Source organism: Cebus imitator, unplaced genomic scaffold (assembly GCF_001604975.1).
Source record: "Cebus imitator isolate Cc_AM_T3 unplaced genomic scaffold, Cebus_imitator-1.0 Scaffold560, whole genome shotgun sequence".
In the NCBI taxonomy this organism is placed as follows: Eukaryota; Metazoa; Chordata; class Mammalia; order Primates; family Cebidae; genus Cebus; species Cebus imitator.
The window spans coordinates 565,460-580,726 of NW_016107875.1; the positions used below are offsets into that span (position 1 = coordinate 565,460).

Genomic DNA, 15,267 nt, shown 5'->3' on the forward strand with positions numbered 1-15,267 from the left:
CAATTCTCCTGCCTCAACCTCCTGAGTAGCTGGGATTACAGGCACGCGCCACCATGCCCAGCTAATGTTTTGTATTTTCAGTAGAGACGGGGTTTCACCATGTTGACCAGGATGATCTCGATCTCTTGACCTCGTGATCCACCCGCCTCGGCCTCCCAAAGTGCTGGGATTACAGGCTTGAGCCACCGCGCCCAGCCAGAAATCACTTTCTAAAGTTCAATTTAAAGCATTTCACCTCATCCCTGCAATCAAATCTAAAAATCTTTGCCTAGTCCTGTGTATGAAATATCCACCTATACTTCAAAACCCAGCTTAAATCAAACCTATGAATATGTCACTTCAACTCTCTTCCACAGTAGTCTTTGTTATTCATTATTAAGCACTGACCATGCAGGATTGTTTTAGGACATTCTGAGCAGACAGCAGTAAAAGGGCCACAAACCCTGCACTTACAGAGCTAACATTCTACTAAATGTTAAGACAGACCAACAACTAGTATGCAGTATATAAAAGGGTAATAAGTAGCAAGAATAGTGATAAGCAGGGAAGAGAAATAGGAAGCACAGGAAGAAGGAAAGTGGACAGTCGTTAAACTTTATTTAATTTTTTTTTAATTATTTAATATAGAGATGGGGTTTTGCCATGTTGCCCAGGCTCGTCTCGAACTCCTAATAGTTAAAATTTAGAGTAGATGCTGGTGCGGTCTCTACTAAAAATACAAAAAATTAGTCGGGCATGGTAGCATGCACCTGTAGTCCCAGCTACTCGGGAGGCTGAGGCAGGAGAATCACTCGAACCCGCAGGCAGATGTTGCAGTGAGCCAAAATTGCATCACTGCACTCCAGCCTGACCGACAAAACAAGACTCCGTCTCAAAAAAATAAATAAATATAAAAATAAAATAAAATTCAAGGTAGAATGGTCAGGGAGGATTTCATTTTTTTTTAAATGACATATAAATAAAGACCTGAAATAAGTGAAAGAGCCACGTCGCTATCTGTACCTAAGTAAAGAGAAAACAGAGTGAATGAGGGAAGAGCAAGCACAAAGATCATGAGACCGTAACAAACCTGCTATATTTGAGCAACAGCAGTAAAAACAATGTGGGTCAGGTAGAATGAACAAAAGGATAAACTGACAAGGTCAAAGAAAGAATTTGAAAGAGACAGGGGCTGTGGGTTAACAATTCATGTAGTTTCTTACAGGAAAAGGGCTGTGGCTAGTACTCCCCAGTAACATGGGAAAACTACTGGAGGTGTCTGAGTAGGGAAGGGTGTAGGGAGAAAGTCAAAGCAGGGAAAACTGTTAGGAGACAATTGAAATAATTTAGAAATAGTGAGGTGGTCAAATTTTTCATACTTTATAAAGGTAGAGCCAAGATGATTTGCTGATGGACTGGATGTGGGGTATGAATGAATAAGCAAAGCCGAAGGCAATTCCAAAGCTTTTAGACTAGGCCAAAAACAAAGGAGATGCCCTTTTCTGAGACATGGGAAATGTAGCTGGGACATGGTTAAGGCCGAGGACAGGAGTTAGATATCTAAGTGGAGATGTCCAGTAGACAGCTAAATAAGAGTGGTCACATGAGAAGTAAAGGCTGGAGATATAAATTTGGAAGTATTCAGCAAGTACTCAGCAAATGGACTATATTTAAAGCCATAAATTTAGATAAAATCCCAAACAAATGGGTTTAAGTAGATACCAGGTCCCAAGACTGAAGCACTGAAATTCAACAATGGGAAGACGAAGAACTTTCAAGGGAGACTGAGTAGAGGTAGAAAGAAAACCAGGTGTGTGCTGTCCTGGACACTAGATAAATGTCTGTTAAGGAGGAGAGATGCGTCAATTTTGTCAAATGGGGTTGCTAAGTAAAATACAATGAAAACTAGTAACTGACTTCTGAATTTAGCAACACAGACGTTACTGGTGACTTTGACCAAAGCAGTAGAGCAGTGATGATCAAAACCTGATTGAAATGAATTTAAAAGTCAGAAGAACTCTTCCAGTTGCCTCACCATTTGGGAAATAAAAAGTTAGAAGAACTCTAGCAAGTGTGGACAACTCTTTGGAGCAGCTTTCCTGTGAAGGGATGCAGAGAAATAAGATGGAACCTGGAGGAGAATATGAGGTTAAGAGTTTGGTTTTTATAATGATGCAAGAAATTACAGCATGATAATATGCTGAAAAAAAAAAAAAAAAAAACCAAAAAAAAAAAAAAAAGATCCAGTATAAAAGGGAAAGACTAATAACGCAGGAATGAGAGGCAATGTTTTCAAACAGCAAGGAAGAACAGAATTTGGCATACAAGCAGATAGAGTGGCCTTAGATGGTAGCACAGCCAGTTCATCTGTAGAAACAAAGAAGGAAGAATATAAAAGCACAGACACAGGACAGAAAGGAGGTAGATGGTATAGACGTTTGTGAAAATTCTATTCCTAATGCTACTATTCTTTTTATGAAATGAAAAGCAATATCATTAGCTGAGAATAAGGGTAAAAAAGATGGTGGCCAGGCACAGTGGCTGACGCCTGTAATCCTGGCACTTTGGGAGGCCAAGGAGAAAGAATTGCTTGGGATTAGGAGTTCAAGACCATCCTGGGCAACATAGCAGAACCCTGTCTCTACAAATAATAAAAAATCAGCTGGATGTGGTGGCAGGTACCTGTAGTCCCAGCTGCTTAGGAAAATAAGGCAGAAGGATTGCCTGAGCACAGGAGCTCAAGACTCTATAGTAAGCTATGATTTCACCACTGCACTCAAGCCTTTGTTGTTGTCCACAACAAAGGGAGACAACATCAAAAAAAAAAAAAAAAAAAAAAGTGTTGAAGGTCTTATAAGGTCTTATAAAACACATTATAATTATTGTTAATTTTTTCATTCTTATAAGTTGCATTCATTTTAATGTTCCACTTAAATTTTTGAATGCAGGGTATTTGACAGTATTCACAAATAAATGTGCTGACTTTAAATGAATTTATAATCTTGCTGAGAAAGGAACTATATAGTATCTACAAACCTAACTTGAGCCTCGATGTGGTTCTCCTCTTCCAGCTCAAGTAGCATGTCTATAGCTAGCTTTTCTCCTAAAATTCCAAAGCACTTATTCTCTATGTACATACACATGCAAAGAATTCTATGAGACAGTAAATGGTTTCAACTAATATAGCAAAGCAGCAACATACTGCAGTGTGATAAAGATAAGAAAATAGATAATAATTGAACTCAAAATCTAAAACAAATCCAAATACATATAAAAATTTAGTTTACGGTAAGTTCTTTCAACTCAGTAGGAGGCTGTATCATTCAGATCAAATAAAAACATCTGAATAAAGTTTCAAACATAAAAAAATATAAAGTACTGAGGGCCAGGCATGGTGACTCACACCTGTAATCCCAGCACCTTCAGAGGCCACAGTGGGTGGATCACTTGAGGCAGGAGTACAAGACCAACCTGGCCAACATGGTAAAATGCTGTGTCTACCAAAAATGCAAAATTTAGCCGGGTGTGGTGGCGTGTACCTGTAATTCCAGCAACTCAGGAGGCTGAGGCAATGAGAATCACTTGAACCCAGGAGGCAAAGGTTGCAGTGAGCCAAGATCATGCCACTGTACTCCAGCCTGGGCGACAGAGTGAAACTCTATCTGGAAAAGAAAAGAAAAAATATAAAGTACTTGAAAACACAAGAAAATAGACAGACTTATTTTATATAGTTTTATGTCTAAATGTTTATAAGTGTATTCCATTTGTAGTAAGAATTTTTAAAAATAATGATTCTACAAATCGATTTAAAAAGACAAAAAATTCAATGACAAAAATAGACAAAGCATTAATCATTTCCTGAAACGGCCATCAAAATGCAAAAATTCGTCTAAATTCTTACTGTCCTAATCAGTCACTACACAAAAGTATAATGGCCCCAGAATGCATAATACAATTATACAATTATCTTTTAAAATAAGAGGAAAAACATTCAAAGTAAGCAAAAGACAACTAGTAAATCCAAACACTGAATTCCCCAACACGGGAACCTCATTTACAACATCTTTTCTAAAATTATAGACCACACTAAAATTTCAAAGCTATGGTACAACTTCTCCTTTTAAACTGCAACACAGTTATTTTTATGACTCACATCTTATTAACACACCCTTATTCAGCAATACCCATTCTAAAGGACTACTGCCCCAATCTGAAATGAAAACAACTAATGCCAGAAATGAGGAATGAAATTTAATTTCTCCATTAGGTAACATGTCACAACAAATGAAACTTCTATTTTTTAAGCAAACTTTTTTCCCTTTAATATGAGAAGAGATAAATACATTTGAATAGCTTTTCCAAGAAACTGAAAACAAATTGCAGAGGTGGTAACTGCTGAAATTATCTTTCGGAGTTTTACTTACTCACCACGCTCAAACCAGCCTATTTTCTCAGGAAAAGGCATTGCTCATTTAAAAACACTTCCATAGGAAATAATCTGATTAAAAGTTTATTCTGTAAAGAAATCTAATTTATAATTAGACAAACGGAAAGCTTTAATACCCAGTCTTTCAAATCCACACATAAAATCAGTTTTCAAAGACAAAAGAACGTAAGTCACCAAAACTGTTTAAAAATTAACACTAAAACATGAAATTCACACCAATAATGTAATTGTAAAACAGCTGCACCATGTACAGAAGATTTCCTCCCCTTAAAATCTATCATCTTGACCTACTTTTCCTTTTCGAAGATTTCTGAGTTAGAAAGGGCCATCTAATCCAACTAGCCACTCAGAGATTATGCCCAGCTGGGTGGGCATTCAGCCTATGATTGAAAAGCAGGGATGAACACCTCCCATTAGCCCCTTTTATTTCTTTTATTTCTTTTAAGTTTTGATCCAAAATGACATCATCCTATAACGTCTCTCAGTGGTCATACCTCTACCCTAACCTTAACAAATCTGTCCAATCCCACTACCACAAGGTAGTCTTCATAATCAGTTAAATTTAAATTTAATTTACCAGCAAATAGAAAAACCTACCTCAAAATTTGTCATTCACAAAAATTTATCATTCTTTGGAAAAGTTTAGCTAGGGTATTAAAGTTGAACGTAATAGGCTAATTAATAAAATTACTTTTAGGTGTTAGCACCTTAGGTCACTCAACAATGGAAGTACTAAAATGACTAAATGTTTTCGGTATCGTGTCTTTTCTGGGGATAAGCAAGATAAATGTTTCATTCTTGCTTATCCCCGGAAAAGACATGATACCTAAAACAACTCACAAACTAAACATGATGTGTAAATGAGAATATCAAATACTATCAAAAATGACTACTGAAAGTTTTGCTTATGAAAACAGCAATTTTTAAACCTTGTCAAAGAACAGCCAAATAAATGCAAAATAGCCTAAATACATACAAAAAGTTTGGTATATTATCACAGTGCCATTTCAAATCAGTTATTTTAAAAAATAGATTTAATAAGTAATGCTCACAAATAAGAAAAAGACACAAGAAGAGAAAGCTTGTTTGCTTTTCCAAAAGACAGAAGTCTCCATTAAGATTTTACAACCATGAATTCGGGTATTTGCACCTATAGTCTCTGCCTATCCAGAACACCCCAACTGCCCCCTTCCTACCAAAAATATTAAAATAAAAACGGCTCAAGGATCACCTGCGATCAGGAGTTCGACAACAGCCTGGCCAACGTGACGAAACCCCATCTCTACTAAAAATACAAAAATATTAGCTTGGCATGGTGGCTGGCCCCTGTAATCCCAGCTACTCTGGAGGCTGAGGCACAACTGCTTGACCCCGTGCGGCAGAGGTTGACAGAGAGCTGAGATTGCATCACTGCACTCTAGCCTGGGCGACAGAGTGCGACTCCATCTTAACAAAAAGAAGAAAAGATTGGCTCAAGGGCCACGAAAGCCCTTGGACTCAGGAAAAACTCTTAGGAAGGAAAAATCTCTCTGGAAAATAACTACCTCTACCCAGTCTAGTCTACACAGTGTAGTATTTGCAGATATACTCCTGCCAAAGGTGAACTTCCAGTCAAAATGAACAAGAATAACACGTATCAACAGGGAGTAGATCTCAAAGAACTGATAACAGAATGTGAGACAATTAAAACAAAAATTTCAGCCATTAGAGTTGTAAAAGAAATCAGACACACAGAAAACACTCATTTAAAAAAAGCAAAAATTGGCCGGGCGTGGTGGCTCATGCCTGTAATCCAAGCACTTTGGAGGCCAAAGCAGGCAGATCACCTGAGGTCAGGAGTTCAAGACCAGCCTGACCAACATGGTGAAACCCCGTCTTAAAAAAAAAAAAAAATTAGAACCTGTACTTTATAAATTATCTGTGTGCATACATAATACACACAGACACACACAACCAGAAATTAAAAGCTAAATGGCCTGATAACTATACAAAGTTAAATTATCAAACAAAACAAACGACAAAAAATTGACAATGTATCACAAAAAAATGATACATAAGGGAAAATATAAAAACAAAACTAACAGGCATAAAGGATATAATGAGAATGTCCAATAAATCAAGCAGGAATTCAAGGAGAGGAAAGAACAAAGAAACATAGCGGCTGAGAATTTTCAATTGAGAGCTATGAATCTTCCAATTCAGGAAAGGCAACAAAATTTGAACAGGATAAAAGATATTTAAACATATTTGTAGTAATGTTGTGTAACTCAAGCAAGACTTGAAAGCAGCACAGAAAAGACCACTCTATAAAGAAATTTAGACTTATATAGTACTTACAAATAGAAGCCAAAGGATAATGTAATAAAAATCTCCATATAACCATTAATTACCACAGAATTATATACCCTGCTGAATACTGGAATATTAGTTTTCAGAAGCAGCGTAAGTCTGTCAGCTATGCAACTAACGAAACTGATTAACATTAGTAATAAGTAAAAATTCAGACTTTAAATGGAATTTGCTAATCCAAAAAGCATTTTTTTTTTTTTAATGAACAGTACATCTTTCCAACCACAGTATGACTGATTGAGAAACCAATATTCTTTCATTAGGGATTACAGCTGACCTTGCACTTCTAAAACCTACTTTTTTTTTAGCCAGGGTCTGACTGTCACCTAGACTGGAGTGCAGTGATACAATCTTGGCTCACCGCAACCTCTACCTCCAGGGCTCAAATGATTCTCTGGCCTCAACCTCCTGAGTAGCTGGGATTACAGGTGCCCACCACCATGCCCTGTTAATTTTTATATTTTTACTATAGATGAAATTTCACCATGTTAGCCAAGCTATTTTCAAACTCCTGACCTCAAGAGATCTGCCCACCTCAGCCTCCCAAAGTGCTGGGATTACAGGCATGAGCCACCATGCAGGCCCTTCTACACTTCAATTTTAATGTTCATATTCCAAAAGGAAATTCCTATCACTGCTATTTAAGAAAAAGCAAAGACATCTGACGTCCATATAAACAGCAAAATTGTGAATAAACAGCAAAATATCACACATATTCTAAAAACAAGTACAAATGAAGAATCCAATAAAATTAAGAAATATTCTCATTCTGATTTACTGAAATTAAGAGGCATTTGCTTTAATACATTCATAATCTTATGTGTTTATCATTCTGTGAAATTGTACCTTAAGAACTATGGCTTAAGAAAACATTCACTCAAGATTTTTACTCATTTATTATGCAAGATTTAGTTTTATACTACTCAAAGTTTAAGTCAAATGAGTAATTCCCCTTTTCAAATGTACGTTCTCCCATCTATCTGGGAGCCCAACACAGAGCCCAATGCACAGTGTTGTCAAATATTTACTTCTCTTAACATAAATAACTTTATATAGGTAATCCTTGTGAGTTCTTCCCTTTGGACCTTTTTTCAGAATAATCCTTCATATATACAGTATATATTGTCCTATTTGTGTTCACTAGTGCTCTGAAACACAAAATCCAGGATGTTTTATCATGATATGGACTTAATTATAATGTTTTGTTTCTGAAGCTGCGAAGAGTATGTGACAGAAGAAACATCAAAAAGTACAAATGTAATTACCTTGAATTGGAAATAAGTGTAGCTTTGATATATTAACAAAGTTTAAGTCTACAGTAGCCAAAAAAAAAAAAAAGTTCTTCAAAAAAAAAAAAAAAGCTCTATTCTTTTGCCATCACTCTCAGTAATAGGAAACCTAAGCACAATAAATAGTGAGAGAACCACTAAGAACCTTCGGGAGACTTAAGCAAAAAAATAGTGAAAGAACCAATGCTAAGAACCATCTTAGGGAGCTAACTCCAAGAAAAAGTAGTCCTTGATTTCACCAACTGAAAGCTGGTTTAAGTATGTAAATTGTGTAATTAACATAATTAAAACACTGCATACCAGGACACCTTCAAAATTTGTGATTGCAAAGACCGACTTCCAGACAATGGAAGTATTAGGTAACAGTGTGAAAGGTGATCAGTTATCAGAACCTGAAATATAGCCACAAGTAGAGGCTCCTACGCTATGGCCATCCTTAGAAACCATGTTTACAACCCAACCACCTCAACAGCCGTGCAAAGATAGATGTATGTTACCTTCAACAGACATAGCTACCATGATCCTACATTTCAAGTTCCATGAAAGGCTTCTGCTTTCCTCACTATTAAAAGACACCTAAAGAGTTAGGGGGGAAAAAGTAAAAGCTATTAAATATCATGTACGAAAAACAGCAGAAAATAGTCAAATTAAAATTGATGAATTTATTTTAGGTAGATCCAGACATTACTATCTAAAAAATTTAGGCACATCAAAAGCCATCCACTATAAACCAGTCACTATTAAAAGAAAACGACAAAGAAAATCACTCCAATACCTTTTTAAATAAAAGGGTTACTAAATCAGGAAAACCAATACACATTATAGAATGTCTGATTTTGGCAGAACACTCAATAAAGCAAACAAGCTATCCTTAGAGACAAGACTGATAAATCCTGAACATGGTTGAATTGGAGAAGATTTAAACGGTTAAGCAATAATATCCCAAAATTGCCAATTAATGGTTTAAAACTATCTTAATAATGTATGAAAAAACTCTGTGCTTGGCCTGACCTTAATAACATTTTAATCAGTTACTTAGAAAAAGATAAGCTTGCCAGTTTATACAAATGTGTTGAACACAAAGATGAGAACAAGGGGCAAGCCAACTAAAGGTTTTAGAAAATAAGATTTTTATTATCTTGTGTTACTCTTTCAGTTACCTGGTTAAAATAGCAGAAATTCTGACAACTACTTCAGACAAGCTGGGATACACACGTTAAGTCTACAGACTTACCCTACATAATGAGCTGTTCATTTAACCAGTTTTCATCAAAATTGCTCTTGAAAATTACCACTTTTCATGAAATTACCTTTTTTGGTAATTAGTGACTGTTTACCGAAACAGACACGACACAAAAATATTCTATGGAGTGAAATTTCAACATTTATGATTTCAGACAAAGATACACTCAATGTTTAATTCAACGTAATTATTTCCCCTCAGCATATATCATATGGAACAGATGTATACTGTACATACGGTATACTGGATGAACCTAGATATGCTTTGTGTACATATGCAGAGCAAGAAAGTCAATGAGCTTCCAGCTCCTACACTCCGTCTTTTCGGCCTGCGTTCTATTTCCCACATTTTAAACAACTTGTTTTATCTGTTATTGCCCTAGTAATGCTTTTCTGTGTAGACAACTTAAGTGCAGACTGAATGCAAGGTAACTCTGAACTCCAGGAAGTTTGAAGTGGTGAAAAAACAGTAAAGAAGAAACGGACTTTCTAAAAAGTGACACCCTACCAACTACACCACCATCCACTATCAAGTTTTCTTTCTCCTCTGGCAAATACAATTAGCCTTCATTATACTGCATTACATTTTATGTATAAGGTATATTTACTTTCAACTTATATATATCTACACAAATTTGTCTTCACTGTTAGATTAATATTTACCTACGTGTGAAAACTGGGATGAAATACCACATCATAATTCCCTACTAAAATTACTGGAAATATGTTTTCATTTAATAGCTTTTAAATTAGAAGCAGTGTTTTCAAGAATGAATTAAAAACATTGAATATTTGATTTTCAAGTTGGAGACAACAAGCAAAAATAGTTCAGACAACAATGGATACCAGTCGAAACTCAAAAATGAAAAAAAATCTATCTGCTTGAGTGGGAATAGGAACTCCAAAACAGAATGAAGAAACACAGGATGAGTGAGATCAGGCAGCAAAAGCAAGAATCGAATTTCAAGGCTTAAAGATTCTAATTATTATATAACTATAAATCAGTGTGATGCTAAAATCAGATGTGTTCTGTAGAGTTGAATAATATTCAACAAAATTAAAAGATAGATTTTTGCAAAGGAAAGCAATATACTAAGAATACTACCCGGAATACGTAAGCCGGGATTCAAAAAAAAGACAGGCTAAGATAGGTAGAAATTAAGATAAAGACTTGCAATAAGGATCCTCCTACTCCAAAAAACACTTAATAATGGTGTGAAATATTACTTTTGCACCAACCTTTTGCACAAATATAAAGGGAAATTATTTACAAGATATGACTAAAATAAAAACTAAGATAAACATCATACTGCGTGAGACATGCAATAAAAATTCAAACAGTAACCCATATCATAGGTGGAATAGAGGGAAGAAGGAAATGGGACGATGGCTGGATAGCTCAGCCTCTAAAGGTAACAGCAACAAAACAAGAAGCGGGTTCATGGACTGACACCAAGTGGTAGGGTACAAAATAGGACTTGTGTAGCTTGTGAAAAGAGGTTTTAAAAAAAATAAAAAGGAAAACAAGGATAGGGGAGGAGAGAACACCAATGACAATGCAAATCTAGAGCTATAACTTCATAGCAGCTCTGAGCCTGAAGAAAAAAAAGACAACAAAACATCCAATGTCACAGCAAATTAAAAATTAGTACCTCCTTAATATAAAGCCAGTATTCATTCACATTTCTCAATTGCTTTTTCAGTATGTTATTCCTTGGCATGTAAACTTCTTGTCTCCTTTCACCTACCATACCTTTCTCTTTACTTCAGTTTCTTACAATTCTTAAACTTTCAGTTTCTTACAATTCTTAGAACTTTTAGTTGGGGAAGGGAAAAAAAAAAAAGCAACTAGTCTTAAGAGAGCTTCCCAGTGTGAATTTTGGTGATAGTACCCTCACTGTGCTTAACAATTTTTTTGGGGGGAGGGGTTGTCTATTTCTGATCAAATTGTAGTTAAATTCAAAGACTAAATTTCAGGGTCTTGATTTGAATGCAAGATTAACACAGTGTGGCACACTTTCATCAGGAAGTATCTAATGTCAGGAACATCTTTTCCAGATGAGCAGCTATTGGTGATCTTTGCCTAGGCATTATTCATTTGGAGATGCAAAATGGTGATATTCTAATTCCTTAATTCCTCCCTCATTAGCTAGAACACATCCATAGAAACTTACGACCTATTTGGTTATCTCAAGATACAAATCACAGAGGAAAAGTAGGATAACTGCTTATTTCTATTTGTCAAAATAATGACTCCGTCCAACAGTAAAGCCAGGTTTTTTTTGTTTTTTTGTTTGTTTGTTTGTTTTTTTGAGACGGAGTTTCGCTCTTGTTACCCAGGCTGGAGTGCAATGGCGTGATCTCGGCTCACCGCAACCTCCGCCTCCTGGGTTCAGGCAATTCTCCTGCCTCAGCCTCCTGAGTAGCTGGGAATACAGGCATGCGCCACCATGCCCAGCTAATTTTTTGTAGTTTTAGTAGAGACGGGGTTTCACCATGTTGACCAGGATGTTCTTGATCTCTTGACCTCGTGATCCACCCATGTCGGCCTCCCAAAGTGCTGGGATTACAGGCGTGAGCCACCACGCCCGGCCAAAACCAGGTTTTTTAAATCCAAAACATAGCAAGAAATTTAATGAGAAAAAACAAATCACATAAAAACATGAATTCACACCAGATATTTTATGAAATAGTCTGACGAAGATTTTTAAACCTGAACATGTTAAAGAAGAAGGAGAGAGAGAGGTTTTCTAAGTAGCAAAAGCACTGCAAAACAAAAAGAGAATTCACCTGAAACAGGTGAATATGAAAAAGCAATTCCAAATCTAAAATATGTTACAGATACTGGCATATAGACTCAATAGATACAAAATACTCTAGACTAGACAGAATAGAACAAAATGATAAATTACTAGACAGTAATGAATTCACCTAGTATGAAGCACGGAAAGAGAAAAAAATGATAGAACAATTAAAGACACAAGATAAACTAAAAGACTCCAAGACAGGTCTAGCAAAAGAGAAAAGTGAAAATAACAGAAGCAAAATTTAAAGAGGTGGGAGTTTTTTCAAAATTAAAGATTCAATCCCTCAGGCTGTAAGTATACTCTGAGTACCAGTTGGATAAACAGAAGTTTGTTCATACTTACTCAAAATACCAAGCACAAAGATCTATTTCACAATGTATGTGCAAAACAATTTAAGAAAAACCACATGCAAACACTGGCATCACTTTGAAATGTTTACAAAACACTTAGGGATATCAAATAGGGACGGGGAAGGGAGGGACTTCAAAGTTTACCAAATAACTACCCAAAGTTAACACTCCTACATATAGTCATCCCTCAGTATGCACGAAAATTGTTTCCAGAACACACGTAGGTATACCAAAATCTGCCACAGCCAAGTCCCGTAGTCCATCTACTCAGGTTTCACCATCCCACTCCACATATAAGTGGACCCATGCAGTTCAAACCCATGTTGTTCAAGGATCAACTGCAATTAATTTCTTATGACTCTAAAAGTAAGCTGTAGATGCAACTTACATCTCAAAACAACCCCATACTGTAGTGAACTGTTAAAGTATTATTTCAAAGTATCTAGTAAATAAACACATTTTAGCCCTTAAAGAACACTGAAATGGTCAGCAGTGGAAATCCTGGAGAAAAGAAAACAGCATAAAGGTGAAGAAACAAAAATCAATTCCAGGGAAAAAACTGTGAGACAACATAAAACCATAAAACTTTATAAGACAATACGCAAGAACATCTTCATAACCTAAGGTAAAGAAGAATTTTTTAAACTAGACACAAAGCACAAATTATACAATGAAAATAGTGATAAATTCAACATTAAAATCTTTATCCTTTACTAGAGACAACATAAGAAGGTCAGAAGACAAGCCACAAAGTAGGAAGAAGACATTTATAATACATAATTGGCAAATAATTAGTATTCAGAAGACGTGAAGAAATTTCACCACCCAGAAAGATAAACCCAACAGAAAAATGAACAGTAATTTCAGAGAAAAGGAATTTAGTGCCCAGTAAATGCTGAAAATATGTTTCTTATTAATCAGAAATGCAAAGCCGGGTGTGGTGGCTCCCGCCTGTAATCTCAGCACTTTGGGAGGCCAAGGTGGGCAGATCACCTGAGGTTGGGAGTTTGAGAAGAGCCTGACCAACATGGAGAAACCCCGTCTCTACTAAAAATACAAAATTAGCCAGGTGTAGTGGCGCATGACCGTAATCCCAGCTACTTAGGAGGCTGAGGCAGGAGAATCACTTGAACTCAGGAAGTGGAGGTTGCAGGGAGCGGAGATCAAGCCATTGAACTCCAGCCTGGACAACAAGAGGAAACTTCCATCTCAAAAGGAAAAAAAAGAAATGCAATATGTACAATGTATCAATTCACACCCAACAGGCTGACTAGTTTTTGCCATCATCATGTACAAGGAAGAATGTGGAACCATCACATTTATACACTGGTGATAGGAATAAACTGACACATTTACACTGGAAAGAAAACAAGTTTGCACTAACTAGCAGAGTTGAAAATGGATGTCTCCTACAATCCAGCATTCTATTACTAGTTATAAGCCCCAAAACTATCTAAACTCTTAAGTCTCAAGTCATTAGCAATCAGCAAAAAATTTAAGTCTTGTCCAGCGTTTTTACATTTAATAAAACAGAATAGTATGGAATAGTACGCCTGTTAATATAGTGAGTCATAACTTAAAACGTGTTTCTTATTGTGAGTGGTAACAAAAAGTTTGAAAATAAAAAACACTATCCTAGAGACACAAGTGCAACAAATATACCTATGCTTTTCAAGGTGTTCATAGCAGCACTGTGTATACTACCAACAAAAATAACTAAAAAAAAAACAAATGTCCAACAACAGGAAATAGGCTGTAAAATATTCATACATGAAGTATTAAAAGTAAATCAGTTAGAGCTACATAAAACATGGTGAAAGAATATCCAAGGCTGGACACAGTGGCTCACGCCTACAATCGCAGTACTCTGGGAGGCCAAGGTGGGTAGATCACGAGGTCAGGAGATTGAGACCAACCTGGCCAACATGGTGAAATCCAGTCTCTACTAAAAATACAAAAATTAGCCGGATGTGGTGGTACACACCTGTAATCCCAGCTACTCGGGAGGCTGAGGCAGGAGAACTGCTTGAACCCAGGAGGTGGAGATTGCAGTGAACCAAGAAGGAAACACTGCACTCTAGCCTGGGCAACAGAGAGAGACTCCATCACAAACAAACAAAGAAAAAAGAATATACAGACCATAGAGTTAAGGGGAAATAGGCACTTACAAATAAACTCATATAGAATGATTCCATTTAGAGTTCAAAAACCAACAAAACAACAAAGTAGTTTAGGAATACAGACAGATCTGGCAAAACTAAAAGAAAAGCAAAGGTAAGAAAGGTAGTAGTTAAGAGTGCAGGGAGGGACATAAAGAAATAAAAAGGATTATGTTCTTAAACTGTGTATTAGATACAAAGCTGTTCATTATGTCTTTGTATCTTACACATATTTTTAAAACATTATATGTATTTTAAAAGAAAATATTGAAATAAACCTGAAAGATACACAGGTGTTCAGTACACAGATGTTCATTTTATATTTTATCTTTAAACTGTACATATACATTATATATTCTCTTTTTTGTCTGAATCATTTAATGGAGGTTTTAACTTTAACAACAAAAAGGGCCGGGCGCAGTGGCTCAAGCCTGTAATCCCAGCACTTTGGGAGGCCGAGGCGGGTGGATCACGAGGTCAAGAGATCGAGACCATCCTGGTCAACATGGTGAAACCCCGTCTCTACTAAAAATACAAAAAATTAGCTGGGCATGGTGGTGCGTGCCTGTAATCCCAGCTACTCAGGAGGCTGAGGCAGGAGAATTGCCTGAACCCAGGAGGCGGAGGTTGCGGTGAGCCGAGATC

General features: G+C 36.4%; 1 protein-coding gene across 8 annotated transcripts in view; it reads right to left on the bottom strand.

Moving 5' to 3' along the window:
* Positions 1–15,267, bottom strand: part of KTN1 (kinectin 1) — a 109,373-nt gene that overhangs the window by 82,746 nt on the left and 11,360 nt on the right. Inside the window, exon 1 of one of the 8 annotated variants that reach the window (XM_017515795.2) lies at positions 8,562–8,640. The exons of the other annotated variants lie outside the window; for them this stretch is intronic. The gene's annotated coding sequence lies outside the window, so the exon portion shown is untranslated. Of the gene's footprint in view, positions 1–8,561; positions 8,641–15,267 lie in introns of those variants that run through there. 8 annotated transcript variants of the gene reach the window in all.